The sequence below is a fragment of the Trachypithecus francoisi genome, unplaced genomic scaffold (genome assembly GCF_009764315.1).
Source record: "Trachypithecus francoisi isolate TF-2019V2 unplaced genomic scaffold, Tfra_2.0 Lachesis_group4, whole genome shotgun sequence".
NCBI lineage: Eukaryota > Metazoa > Chordata > Mammalia > Primates > Cercopithecidae > Trachypithecus > Trachypithecus francoisi.
Genome location: NW_022681469.1, coordinates 69,439,846 through 69,452,837, shown reverse-complemented (window position 1 = coordinate 69,452,837; position 12,992 = coordinate 69,439,846). Strand labels below are relative to the sequence as shown.

The 12,992-nt window shown below is 36.5% G+C and overlaps 1 protein-coding gene across 2 annotated transcripts in view; it reads right to left on the bottom strand.

The window, feature by feature from the left end:
• ZNF804B (zinc finger protein 804B) overlaps positions 1 to 12,992 on the bottom strand; it is a 630,956-nt gene that overhangs the window by 44,600 nt on the left and 573,364 nt on the right. Inside the window, exon 1 of one of the 2 annotated variants that reach the window (XM_033193159.1) lies at positions 460 to 536. The exons of the other annotated variant lie outside the window; for it this stretch is intronic. The gene's annotated coding sequence lies outside the window, so the exon portion shown is untranslated. Of the gene's footprint in view, positions 1 to 459; positions 537 to 12,992 lie in introns of those variants that run through there. 2 annotated transcript variants of the gene reach the window in all.

Here is a 12,992-nt window from a genome sequence, read left to right as displayed (position 1 = left end):
ATAGCCAAGCAGAAAGCTTCATAACACCAAAAATTATATGAAAAGAAAGAGGACAAAAATTTTATTTTAACATTATATATATACAAATCTAGATAAATTAAGGATCATCATATCAACAGGTAGAGTTTTTTTCCTGCATAATCGAATTTTGCAATATTAACTGATTTATTTAACAAGGAAGCTTAGTGTTCCAAAAGAGCTTATTTTACTAATTAATTAATTAATTAATTAATTTTTGTTTCAATAGCTTTTAGGTACAAGTGGTTTTGATTACATGGATGAATTATATAGTGATGAATTCTGACATTTTAGTGTACCTATCACCCAAGTAGTGTACATTTTACCTAATGTGTAGTTTTTTTAATCCCTTCCCTCTTCCCCCCTACCCCTTCTGAGTCTCTAAAGTACATTATATCACTCTGTATGACTTTGAGTAATGAAAGCTTAGCTCCCACTTACAAGTGAGGATGTAGTTTGTGGTTTTCCACTCCTATGTTACTTCACTTAGAATAATATCCTCCAGCTCCATCCAAATGGCTGCAAAATACATTGTTTTGTTCCTTTTAATGGCTCAACAGTATTCCAAAGTGTATGTATACCACATTTTCTTTATCTACTAATTAGTTAATGGACACTGAGGTTGACTTCACACTAAAAGAGACTATTTTAATCTAAATAAGTCAAATATATTTTTAGGACCCTGAGATCAATTCAAATTTGCAGACTGTGTACATAATCTGTATTTTTCAATATGTGCCAAATCAAATAAAATGAGAACAAAGTACAATTTATAAAATATAAATTATTGATAACTGTGAAAAACAAACAAAAAAGAGTGCCATTAACAGACTGATTATTTTGACCGTTTCAGGAATAAGAGACAGTGACGGAAACAAAAAGAGATTTGGAAAAAAACCAGTCAGCATAAAATAGGAGTACAAAGCATTTGCAAGAAAAGATGGTCTTCATGGTGAGAAAAATTCCCAGAGAATATGCAAAGTCAGAGTCAACATGAAAGCTTTGAGGCAATCTGAAGGGTGAGTCAATGCAGAATTGCATTTTGAGCAACTGTACTACATAGCATCTTGTATTGAGCAGTGGGCAGCAGTGATGTTTTCTCCTACATCAAATATATGGTGCACACACTGAGACCAGAGAGATGTAAAAATGGGCCCAGATAATTACTCACTCTCAGAAGAAGCAAGAAGCTCTCAACTTCAAAATAAATAAATAAATACTATCAGAATCCCCAGATAATAATACATTCAGGGTGCTCATATAATTACCAGAGGCAGGAAAGGTATATTGAACTACCATCCAAAGAACAGGCGGCAGGAATTCTCAAATACAAAATTTATATACTGGCAATAACTGGCATGCAGTTGAGGAAAACTAGTATCATGAAAGTTCTCACACAAAGAACATGAGGAAACAGAGTAAGTAAACACATATTATAATTAATGTCCTTAGATATATGAAAGTGAATCCCCATTAACTGGAAAAACCAAAATAAGTATTGAAAATTGTGTGTAAGGAAAAATTAGATAGAACTGAATGTCAGAATGAATGGAGCTAAAGATTAAAACTAGGAATTCTCCTAGAACTTAAAAAATTAGTATATACATTAATATATGTGAAAAATAATATAAAGAATTAAGACATGAAACTAAGGTGCTAACATTTTAATATCAGTGAATTAAGAGTGATAAAAGGAAATAAGAGAGACAGGAAAATAATTATCAAAGAATTAACAGGAGAAAACTGATCAGAACGGAAGGGAAGCATTAAGAAGACCCAGCAGGTGTAGAGAAGTATTTTTTTAAAAATAAAAGTAACAAGAGAGAAAAGCAATTAGACATTATTTTAAGTGAGATTTCAGAACATAGGTGAGAAAAATTCTAAACTCTCTGAAAAAACAAACACTGAACAAATAAATCCAACTGATCTCTTATCGAGCAAGAATTAGTGTCATACTTCTCACTATCGAAACTGGTTACTGGAATACAATGAAGCAGTATCATTCTGAGGGAAAATCATTTTGAATCTCAAATTTTTTACTTGGTTAAATTAGCATTTACACTTGAGGGTAAAATGTAACTATTTACAAAGACATTTGGCATTACGAAGTTTAAAATAAACTTATGGTTTCTACTTAAAATGCAGAAATCTGGTAAGGTCATTCTGCCCACCAACCGTGAGAAAAGGCTAGAAAATCTACTGAATCGTAACTACTTTTCTTGAATCCATCAAAGAGTTGCAGTGTCTAACCAATTAGACCAAAATCTAAGGAAAGAGAAGAGCCTCCAAGAAGAGAAAGAAGTGAGTCTTGACTCACTTAAGGCAGACTACCACATGATGACAGAGTTGCCATAGAAATGGGTAGGACAATTTCAGCTAAAAGAATGTTGCAACAAACTTTAAAAAACAAACAACAACAACAAAAAAAACGGAAAACAATTTTAATTAAAATTAACTAATAGTGTACAAATTTTAAAAAATGGAAATAATATAGCATGTGATCCCAAAATAAGAAATGGAGATTGGAAAATGCAATTGAGTTTCTCATGTTTCTCATTTCTTCTTCTTCTTCTTCTTCTTTTTTTTTTTTTTTTGAGACATTGTCTTGCTCTGTCACCCAGGCTGGAATTCAGTGGCCCAATCTCAGCTCACTGCAAGCTCCTCCTCCTAGGTTCACGCCATTCTCCTCGCCCGGCTCATTTTTTTTGTATTTTTAGTAGAGACGAGTTTTCACCACATAGCCAGGATGGTCTCGATCTCCTGACCTGGTGATCCACCCGCCTAGGCCTCCCAAAGTGCTGGGATTACAGTCGTGAGCCACCAGAACCGGCCCATTTCTGCATTCTTACTGATGGAGTATATAAATACCTAGTAATTCCACACATTGAAAGAAAACAGTTTATTCATTTATTTAAAAATTTACTTTTATTTTAATTGGGACAAATAACAATTGTATAATATTTGGAGTATAATGTCATATTTTGATACATGTATATATGGTGGAATTATCAAATCAATCTAATTAACATATCTATCACCTCTAACACTCATCTTCTTTGTGGTGAGAACATTTGACCATACTTATTAATAGCATATTATACATTTCAAAAAAGCTAAAAGAAAAGGGTATAATTAAACATGTTGGTTAAATACTGTGGGTAACTGTAGAATGAATAGAAAAAATGATATATGACTTCCAAATCATTAAGAAGATACATTAAAAAATTCAAAAAGCAGTTCAGAAGATAAAAAATGACCTCCAGAAAAAATGTAGCAAGTAAAGCATGAAACAATAGAGTAGAAATAACTACAGATATATATAATCACAGGACTCATATTTTTAATTATAACTATGAAATATCCTTCCATTTATTTAAGTCTCTAAATTTTTCTCACCACTGTTTTATAGTTTTAAGTGTGGGGTCCTACATACCTTTGGTTAAATTTGCTTCTAAATTTAGGTTTTTTGATGCTATTTCAGATGTTACCAAAAAAAGTTTAGTTGTTTATTACTAATATATAAAAATACAATTAATTTTTAATATATTGACCTTTCATCCAATTATTTCATTACATTAAGATAATTTTAACAAATTGTAGAATGTAAATAACATTTACATTTGATGTTATTATTGGTAAGTAAGGATCTGCTATTGCCATTTTGTTATTTGTTTTCTGTTTGTTTTGTGTTCTCTTCATTCTTTACTTCTTTTTTGTCTATTTTAAGTGAAGGTGATTTTTTCTCATGGTATGATTTAATTTCTTGCTTTCTATTTTTTGTGTATTTGTAATATGTTTTTAGATTTGAAGTTACCATGAGGTTTGCAAATACTATATTATAAAATATTACTTTAAGCTGATAATTTAACACTGCTTAAACAAACAAATGAACAAGCAAAAAGAAAACTAATAAAAATTCTGCACCTTAACTTTGTCCCCTGCTTTGTAATTTTTTTGTTTCTATTTGTATCTTATTCTACTGTCAATGTCTTGAAAAGTTGTTGTAGCTATTATTTTTGATTGGTTCAACTTTTTGTCTTTCTACTTAAGGTGAGAGTAGTTTACACACCACAGTTGCAGTGTTATAATAGTCTGTGTTTTTCTGTGTACTTACTATTACCATTGAGTTTTATACTTTCACATGATTTCTTATTGCTCATTAACATCCATTTCTTTCAGATTGAAAAAAATTCCTTTATCATTTCTTGTAGGACAGACAGGTATGGTGTTGATAATATCCCTCAGCTTTTGTCTGTCTGGGAAAGTCCTTATTTCTCTTTCATTTTTGAAGAATTTTTTAACTAGGATTTTTTTCTTCTTCTAGGATGAAAGTATTGTGTTTTTCTTTCAGCACTTTAAATATCTTATGCCTGTCTTTCTTGGCATGTAAGGTTTCCCTAAAAAGTCTTCTGCCAATCATATTAGAACTCCATTGTATGTTACTTGTTTCTTTTCTCTTGCTGCTTTTGGGATTTTTTCCTTATCCTTGACGTTTGGGAGTTTGATTATTAAATGCCTCAAGATAGTCTTCTTTGGGTAAAACCTGTTTGGTATTGTATAACTTTCTTGTACTTGGATATTAGTATTTTTCTCTAGATTTAGGAAGTTCTCTATTATTACCCATTTGAAAAAACTTTCTACCCTAATCCCTCTCTCTCTCTTTCCTCTTTAAGTCCAAGGACTTTTAGACTTGCCCCTCTGAGGCTATTTTCTAGATTTTGTGGGTGTGCTTCATCTTTTTTATTCTTTTTTCTTTTGTGTCCTCTGTGTATATTTAAATAACCTGTCTTCAAACTCACTCTTTCTTCTGTTTGATCAATTCTGATATTAAAAGACTGATCCATTCTTCAGTATGTTAGTTGCAATTTTCAACTCAAGAATTTCTGCTTAATTATTTTTAATTATTTCAATCTCTTTGTTAAATTATCCTTATAGAATTCTGAATTCCTTCTCTGTGTTATAATGAATGTCTGAGTTTCCTAAAAACAACTATTTTTAAATTCTCTGTCTGGAAAGTCACATATCTCTGTTTTATTATGATTGTTTTCTGGTATTATATTTAGTTTGTTTGGTGAGGTCACATTTTCCTAGATGGTGTCAGCACTTGTGGTTATTTGTCAGTGTCTGGGCATTGAAGAGTTGAGTACTTATTGTATTCTTCACAGTCTGGACTTCTTCATACCTGACCTTTTTGGAAAGATTTTCCAGGTGTTTGACAGGACTTGGGTGTTGTGACCTAAGCTGTATCTGTATTAGGTGGGACTCCAAGCCCAGTAACATTGTGGTTCTTGCAGACCTATAGAGGTACTGCCACAGTAGTCTTGGATAAAATCTAGAAAAATTCTCTGGATCACCAGTTAGAAACTCTTGACTTCTTCCATTATGTTCTCCCAAACAAATGGAGTCTCTCTGTGGTGAGCCACTTGTAGCTGGGTTGGAGTGACTGTAGTACCCCTGTGGCTGTACTAGGTCATACTTGAAGCCAGCACAGCACTGGGTCTTACCCAAGGCTCACTGTAACTACTACCCAACTATGGCCTATGTTCATTCAAGGCTCTCAGAAGTGATGCCATCCAGGAACCAGGGACTGGTCAGAAACTTTAGAAAACTATCTGGTTTTCTGTTGTACCATGACTGAGCTGGCACTCAAACCACAAGACACAGTCCTTCCCCCTCTTACCTCTCCTTTCTACAGGCAAAGGAGTCTCTACTACCAAAAGTATAATGGCTACCACCACTACAAACCCATGGGGAGTACTGCCAGACTACTGATGATGTTCAGTTAAGGCCAAAGGGCTCTTATAGTCAGCTTGTGGTGAATGCTGCCAGGCCTGGGACCCACCTTTCAGTGAAGTGGGCTCCTCTCTGGCTCTGGGAAGGCCCAGAAAATGCCATCAAAGAGTCAAAGCTTGAAATTGGGGACCCCAAGAGCCCACTTTGTGCTATACTCCCTTGTGGCTGGGATGGTGCCTAAAGTGCAAGACAGTGTTCCCTTTGCTTTTCCTTCTGCTTCGCAAGCAGAAGTTCTCTTTCACTGTAGCCATCAGAGCTTGGAATGTGCTGGGTCTCACCTGAAGCCAGCACATCTCAGAGTCTCAACAAAGGTCTATGATACTAACTGGGTATTGTTTCTGGTTATTCCGTGCCCATGTGCTCTTTAGTTAGAAAGTGATGGATCCTCCTGAAACTGGTTCCTCTCTTTCAAGGCAGCAGATTTTCTTCTGGCCTAGGGTATGTCTAGAAATGTCATCATGTGGGAGTTAGGGACTGGAAGGGGGGCCTCACAATCCTGACTGGTGTCCAATCCTACTGTGGCTGAGTTGGTATCCAAGATGCAAGATGAAGTCCTCTTTACTCTCCTCTCTCCCTTCCTCAAGTGGAAGGAAGAAATCTCTCTTGGAGCCACAAGCTGTGCTTCCTGGGATTGGGAAAGGGGTGGTGCAAGTAATTTCTTAGCCACCAGTCTGGTATCTTAGTAGGTCACATGTCCCTTAAGTCCACTGGCTCTGAGCTCATCTCACACTAGACCTTGCCTAAGAGTTACAGTCCTTGTGGCCTAGACTGCCTTTTAAGTTTATTTAATGACCCAGAGCACTTTAGCACAAGTGATGACAAGGCTTGCAGCAACTCAAGTTCCCACCACTGAGAAGAGTGTTTCCCCTTCGGGTAGGGCTGATCTAAATACTCCCTCTGTGAACGGGCACCAGCTGAGTTCAGTCAGGTTTTGTTTTCTGCTGTGACACAGCACCACTGAGTTTAATGGAATATCTCTCAATGGCTGTACTCTCTCTCTCTCAAGTACACAGATTCTCTCTGCACCACATGGCTGCTGCTAGGGGTGGGGAAGGGGTGGCATTAGCAATTTAAGACTACCTTTTCTATCCTCTTCAGTACCTCTTTCAGGGATATGAATTTAAAACCAGATACCGTGAGTGCTCACCTGATTTTTATTCTTATGAAGGTTTCTTTTCTTTTTTTGGGGGGGGGGTGTAGACAGTTGTTAAATTTAGTGTTCCTATGGTGAAGATGATCAACGGAGACTTCTATTTAGCCCTCTTGTTCCACTCCTCCTGCATTTATATTTAATGTAATGACAATTACAGTTGAGTTTTGGCCACTACTTTGCTAATATTTAAAATTTCTACTACCTGTTTTGTTTCTTCATTCTTCATTTCTTACATTGTTAAAGATTAACCAAATCATTTTATCATTACATTTTACCTCCTCTATTTTCTTTTAATTTGTATCTTCTTTTATGATTCTTTTGGTAATCACACTAGAGATTAAAGTATATTAACAATTAACTTATTATGGTCTATCATATGTTAGCATTTTTATCACTTCTAAAAACAATGCAAGAAACTTTTAATAACACTTGCTTTTCCATAATGAAATTGTATTTCTTCACATGGACCTATTATTATCATACTTTACAGATGCAAAAATATATTTTATTGTTCATTCTTCAAAAGTCAATAATCTTTTATATTTACCAACATATTTATCCTTTCTGATGTTCTTCACTTTTTTCTACATGTTCATGCATCTACATGCCATCATTAACCTTTACTGTGATTCATTCCCTTTAGTATTTTTATGCACATGTGGGCTGGTGAAAATCCCTTCAGTTTTATTTTTTTGTTTTCTTGAAATGTAAATATTTTTACAATATTTTGGAAGGATTCATCTGAGTGTCAAATTATGGTTGACAATTATTTGTTCTTTCAACATTTTAAAGATGTGTTTCCATTGTTTTATGTTTACTGCTAGAAAGTAAGCCAAAAGCTTTATTGTTGATTATCGCATCTTTAAAAGCAATCTGTCTTATCAAGTTTTCTCTTTTTCTTTTCTTTTTTTTTTTCTATTAGAACAACCATAATTTTTATTATTATTATTATTTTTTTTATTTTTTTTTTTTTAATTATACTTTAAGTTCTAGGGTACATGTGCATGACGTTATATCATGTATAACTCCCCAATGCAATCCCTCCCTCCTCCCCCCTCCCCATGATAGGCCCCAGTGTGTGATGTTCCCCTTCCCGAGTCCAAGTGATCTCATTGTTCAGTTCCCACCTATGAGTGAGAACATGCGGTGTTTGGTTTTCTCTTCTTGTGATAGTTTGCTAAGAATGATGGTTTCCAGCTGCATCCATGTCCCTACAAAGGACGCAAACTCATCCTTTTTGATGGCTGCATAGTATTCCATGGTGTATATGTGCCACATTTTCTTAATCCAGTCTGTCACAGATGGACATTTGGGTTGATTCCAAGTCTTTGCTATTGTGAATAGTGCCGCAATAAACATACGTGTGCATGTGTCTTTGTAGTAGAGTAATTTATAATCCTTTGGGTACATACCCAGTAGTGGGATGGCTGGGTCATATGGTACATCTAGTTCTAGATCCTTGAGGAATCGCCATACTGTTTTCCATAATGGTTGAACTAGTTTACAATCCCACCAACAGTGTAAAAGTGTTCCTATTTCTCCACATCCTCTCCAACACCTGTTGTTTCCTGACTTCTTAATGATTGCCATTCTAACTGGTGTGAGATGGTATCTCATTGTGGTTTTGATTTGCATTTCTCTGATGGCGAGTGATGATGAGCATTTTTTCATGTGTCTGTTGGCTGTATGGATGTCTTCTTTTGAGAAATGTCTGTTCATATCCTTTGCCCACTTTTTGATGGGGTTGTTTGTTTTTTTCTTGTATATTTGTTTGAGTTCTTTGTAGATTCTGGATATTAGCCCTTTGTCAGATGAGTAGGTTGCAAAAATTTTCTCCCATTCTGTAGGTTGCCTGTTCACTCTGATGGTAGTTTCTTTTGCTGTGCAAAAGCTCTTTAGTTTAATTAGATCCCATGTGTCAATTTTTGCTTTTGCTGCCGTTGCTTTTGGTGTTTTAGACATGAAGTCCTTGCCCATGCCTATGTCCTGAATGGTACTACCTAGATTTTCTTCTAGGGTTTTTATGGTATTAGGTCTAACATTTAAGTCTCTAATCCATCTTGAATTAATTTTCGTATAAGGGGTAAGGAAAGGATCCAGTTTCAGCTTTCTACTTATGGCTAGCCAATTTTCCCAGCACCATTTATTAAATAGGGAATCCTTTCCCCATTTCTTGTTTCTCTCAGGTTTGTCAAAGATCAGATGGCTGTAGATGTGTGGTATTATTTCTGAGGACTCTGTTCTGTTCCATTGGTCTATATCTCTGTTGTGGTACCAGTACCATGCTGTTTTGGTTACTGTAGCCTTGTAGTATAGTTTGAAGTCAGGTAGCGTGACGCCTCCAGCTTTGTCCTTTTGACTTAGGATTGTCTTGGCAATGCGGGCTCTTTTTTGGTTCCATATGAACTTTAAAGCCGTTTTTTCCAATTCTGTGAAGAAAGTCATTGGTAGCTTGATGGGGATGGCATTGAATCTATAAATCACCTTGGGCAGTATGGCCATTTTCACGATATTGATTCTTCCTATCCATGAGCATGGTATGTTCTTCCATTTGTTTGTGTCCTCTTTGATTTCACTGAGCAGTGGTTTGTAGTTCTCCTTGAAGAGGTCCTTTACATCCCTTGTAAGCTGGATTCCTAGGTATTTTATTCTCTTTGAAGCAATTGTGAATGGAAGTTCATTCCTGATTTGGCTCTCTGCTTGTCTGTTACTGGTGTATAAGAATGCTTGTGATTTTTGCACATTAATTTTGTATCCTGAGACTTTGCTGAAGTTGCTTATCAGCTTAAGGAGATTTTGGGCTGAGACAATGGGGTTTTCTAAATATACAATCATGTCATCTGCAAACAGGGACAATTTGACTTCTTCTTTTCCTAACTGGATACCCTTGATTTCTTTCTCTTGCCTGATTGCCCTAGCCAGAACTTCCAACACTATGTTGAATAGGAGTGGTGAGAGAGGGCATCCCTGTCTTGTGCCAGTTTTCAAAGGGAATTTTTCCAGTTTTTGCCCATTCAGTATGATATTAGCTGTGGGTTTGTCATAAATAGCTCTTATTATTTTGAGGTACGTTCCATCAATACCGAATTTATTGAGCGTTTTTAGCATAAAGGGCTGTTGAATTTTGTCAAAAGCCTTTTCTGCATCTATTGAGATAATCATGTGGTTCTTGTCTTTGGTTCTGTTTATATGCTGGATTACGTTTATTGATTTGCGAATGTTGAACCAGCCTTGCATCCCAGGGATGAAGCCCACTTGATCATGGTGGATAAGCTTTTTGATGTGCTGCTGAATCCGGTTTGCCAGTATTTTATTGAGAATTTTTGCATCGATGTTCATCAGGGATATTGGTCTAAAATTCTCTTTTTTGTTGTGTCTCTGCCAGGCTTTGGTATCAGGATGATGTTGGCCTCATAAAAAGAGTTGGGGAGGATTCCCTCTTTTTCTATTGATTGAAATAGTTTCAGAAGGAATGGTACCAGCTCCTCCTTGTACCTCTGGTAGAATTCAGCTGTGAATCCATCTGGTCCTGGACTTTTTTTGGTGGGTAGGCTATTAATTGTTGCCTCAATTTCAGAGCCTGCTATTGGTCTATTCAGGGATTCAACTTCTTCCTGGTTTAGTCTTGGGAGAGTGTAAGTGTCCAGGAATTATCCATTTCTTCTAGATTTTCTAGTTGATTTGCGTAGAGGCATTTATAGTATTCTCTGATGGTTGTTTGTATTTCTGTGGGGTCGGTGGTGATATCCCCTTTATCATTTTTTATTGCGTCTATTTGATTCCTCTCTCTTTTCTTCTTTATTAGTCTTGCTAGCGGTCTGTCAATTTTGTTGATCTTTTCAAAAAACCAACTCCTGGATTCATTGATTTTTTGGAGGGTTTTTTGTGTCTCTATCTCCTTCAGTTCTGCTCTGATCTTAGTTATTTCTTGCCTTCTGCTAGCTTTTGAATGTGTTTGCTCTTGCCTCTCTAGTTCTTTTAATTGTGATGTTAGAGTGTCAATTTTAGATCTCTCCTGCTTTCTCTTGTGGGCATTTAGTGCTATAAATTTCCCTCTACACACTGCTTTAAATGTGTCCCAGAGATTCTGGTATGTTGTATCTTTGTTCTCATTGGTTTCAAAGAACATCTTTATTTCTGCTTTCATTTCGTTATGTACCCAGTAGTCATTCAGGAGCAGGTTGTTCAGTTTCCATGTAGTTGAGCGGTTTTGATTGAGTTTCTTAGTCCTGAGTTCTAGTTTGATTGCACTGTGGTCTGAGAGACAGTTTGTTATAATTTCTGTTCTTGTACATTTGCTGAGGAGTGCTTTACTTCCAATTATGTGGTCAATTTTGGAATAAGTGCGATGTGGTGCTGAGAAGAATGTATATTCTGTTGATTTGGGGTGGAGAGTTCTATAGATGTCTATTAGGTCCGCTTGGTGCAGAGATGAGTTCAATTCCTGGATATCCTTGTTAACTTTCTGTCTCGTTGATCTGTCTAATGTTGACAGTGGAGTGTTGAAGTCTCCCATTATTATTGTATGGGAGTCTAAGTCTCTTTGTAGGTCTCTAAGGACTTGCTTTATGAATCTGGGTGCTCCTGTATTGGGTGCATATATATTTAGGAGAGTTAGCTCTTCCTGTTGAATTGATCCCTTTACCATTATGTAATGGCCTTCTTTGTCTCTTTTGATCTTTGATGGTTTAAAGTCTGTTTTATCAGAGACTAGGATTGCAACCCCTGCTTTTTTTTGTTCTCCATTTGCTTGGTAGATCTTCCTCCATCCCTTTATTTTGAGCCTATGTATGTCTCTGCATGTGAGATGGGTCTCCTGAATACAGCAGACTGATGGGTCTTGACTCTTTATCCAGTTTGCCAGTCTGTGTCTTTTAATTGGAGCATTTAGTCCATTGACATTTAAGGTTATATTGTTATGTGTGAACTTGATCCTGTCATTATGATATTAACTGGTTATTTTGCTCGTTAGTTGATGCAATTTCTTCCTAGCCTCGATGTTCTTTACATTTTGGCATGTTTTTGCAATGGCTGGTACCGGTTGTTCCTTTCCATGTTTAGGGCTTCCTTCAGGGTCTCTTGTAAGGCAGGCCTGGTGGTGACAAAATCTCTAAGCATTTGCTTATCTGTAAAGGATTTTATTTCTCCTTCACTGATGAAGCTTAGTTTGGCTGGATATGAAATTCTGGGTTGAAAATTCTTTTCTTTAAGAACGTTGAATATTGGCCCCCACTCTCTTCTGGCTTGTAGAGTTTCTGCCGAGAGGTCTGCTGTTATTCTGATGGGCTTCCCTTTGTGGGTAACCCGACCTTTCTCTCTGGCTGCCCTTAAGATTTTTTCCTTCATTTCAACTTTGGTGAATCTGGCAATTATGTGTCTTGGAGTTGCTCTTCTGGAGGAGTATCTTTGTGGCGTTCTCTGTATTTCCTGAATTTGAATGTTGGCCTGCCCTACTAGGTTGGGGAAGTTCTCCTGGATGATATCCTGAAGAGTGTTTTCCAACTTGGTTCCATTTTCCCCCTCATTTTCAGGCACCCCAATCAGACGTAGATTTGGTCTTTTTACATAATCCCATACTTCTTGCAGGCTTTGTTCATTTCTTTTTCTTCTTTTTTCTTTTGGTTTTCTCTTCTCGCTTCATTTCATTCATTTGATCCTCAATCGCTGATACTCTTTCTTCCAGTTGATCGAGTCGGTTACTGAAGCTTGTGCATTTGTCACGTATTTCTCGTGTCATGGTTTTCATCTCTGTCATTTCGTTTATGATCGTCTCTGCATTAATTAGTCTAGCTGTCAATTCTTCCACTTTTTTTTCAAGATTTTTAGTTTCTTTGCGCTGGGTACGTAATTCCTCCTTTAGCTCTGAGAGGTTTGATGGAGTGAAGCCTTCTTCTCTCATCTCGTCAAAGTCATTCTCTGACCAGCTTTGATCCGTTGCTGGCGATGGGCTGCGCTCCTTTGCAGGAGGAGATGCGCTCTTATTTTTTGAATTTCCAGCTTTTCTGCCCTGCTTCTTCCCCATCTTTGT